Source organism: Gekko japonicus, unplaced genomic scaffold (assembly GCF_001447785.1).
Source record: "Gekko japonicus isolate JY-2015 unplaced genomic scaffold, Gekko_japonicus_V1.1 scaffold3826, whole genome shotgun sequence".
Classification (NCBI taxonomy): domain Eukaryota; kingdom Metazoa; phylum Chordata; class Lepidosauria; order Squamata; family Gekkonidae; genus Gekko; species Gekko japonicus.
In genome coordinates, this window is record NW_015175484.1 from 70,471 (window position 1) to 72,592 (window position 2,122).

The following is a 2,122-nucleotide window of genomic DNA, read 5'->3' on the forward strand; positions in this document are numbered from 1 at the left end:
GTGAAAAGGACAGGTTCAGAATTGGGCCTTGTAGAGTACATGACAACCCAAGAAGTATTGCAGGCACCCTGTGCAAAATGAGAGCATGTCCAAGAGACCTCAGGCCTTTCAAGCCCCTTGGCAGACCAGTATCAGTGGCATTTTTTCCAAATAATTAAAGCATTATAAGAGTAATATGATTCTTGAAAAGCTAGACCCGAGTGCCACATAACAGAGTGAGTTCCCGTCTCTGGTCCCAGCTCCTGGCAACCTAGCGGTTCGAAAGCAAGAAATTGCAAGTTGATAAATAGGTACCGCTTTGGTGGGAAGGTAACAGCATTCCATGCGCCTCGGCATCTAGTCATGCCAGCCACACGACCACGAAAATGTTTTCGGACAGCACTGGCTCTTCGGCTTGGGAATGGAGATGAGCACTGCACCCCTAGAGTCAGATTTGACTGGCTTTCGAGCAAGGGAAACCTTTACCTTTATCTAAGAAGTGGAGGGAGGCCTGTTGATGCCAGAAATAAAGTTTCCATTCTCCTGAAGATGAACAAAAAGAGGGAATCAAGGGCAGGTGAAAAGGTAATGTAATTTTTCCACCCTAATGAATCCCTGTACATGTAACTTTTACAGCCATTCTCAGCTCCAGCAACCATCGTTCTTAGCTCTTAAGGGTGGCTACAAAGGTGGAAACAGTCTGATCTCTGCAGGGTGAGGGCAGAGTGCTCCGAGCCAACCTGAAACACTGTTTCCCCCCCAAAATAGAACTTTTTAAAAGAGTAGCCCTTTTAAATTGTGACATGATGGTTTTCATTTCAAGAATGAAAGTTTGGTTTTAGAACATAAAAAGTACTGGCTTTTTTTCATTCTTTTGACCCATTAAGGAACTGGAAGCTTCTAGCGTTTTCCTAGGGACTACATGCCTTGGTGGCTCATGCCCAAAGCCCCTCTTGGGGTATATAAGAAAAGCATCTGCCCATTGTTCACTCTCTCTTCTCCTGCCTACCTACCCCCCCCATCTAGCCGACTCCATTTGTAGCACTGTCTGGAGTCTACCACATGTGCTGCTGGTCAACACACGACCCCTTCTCTTGTATTTTCCCCCTTTTTTTCTGCAGGATCACTTCATCGTGTCAGACAGGTAGATTATCACCCCACCAATGATACTTCCTGCTAATGCAACTGTTACTATGCTATTCTATCTAATTTCCTAGTTCTGTGTTGCTTGAGTGTGTGATTGTTTTACTTTATATTGTAAGTGTGTGTGAATTATTTAGTAAAAGAAATCATATTTAAGATCTAGTCTCCTAGTCTATTTCTGGGGATCTGAATAAATTGGACTCTGGTATACACTGGTTATCACTCCCTTTATCAATCCCTTTGGAGAGCCAGTTTGGTGTAGCGGTTAAGTGCACGGACTCTAATCTTGGAGAACCGGGTTTGATTCTCCACTCTCTCAGCCCTACCTACCTCACAGGGTGGCTGTTGTGGGGAGATGAAGGGAAAGGAGATTGTAAGCCGCTCTGAGACTCCTTTGGGTAGTGAAGGGTGGGGTATAAATCCAATCTCTTCTTCTTGTTGTTGTTTATTGTTAACACAGACTGCGATCATACACACAGTTAGACCCGACATAGGCACGAATGCTGGGCCAATTTAAAGGGTGCGATCAGACAGCACCATCTGTGAAGCATCCCGCAGCTGTCGGCAACCCACCAGAGAAAATCTGGTAATAAACGGGTTGCAATGGGCCATGGATTGACTTTCCCCTGTCTGATCATGCAAGCACACGTCTGAGCCATTGGGATGGTCTGATCAGGCCATCCTGGCTCAGTGCCATTCCCCCCCTTTGCAGTATGTGCATCATCGCATACCCATAGGGAGCCCTCGATGCGGTGCGATTCCTGGTTTATGTGCATGGGAAACAAACAGTAAACCAATTCACCAAACAGTAAACCAAAACCAACTCACCCGCAGTTGTGTCTGATCACACAGTGATGGTCTGAGCCTGTGGCAACAAAGGGCTATGTGATCTCACAACAACAGGTCGAATTCCTCTGGAGGGAATAGCCTCGCTTCCCCTCCGCTTCAACTGGTGTGTGTGACCACAACCCCAGAGTCTTATCCTCAGAACCACATAGAC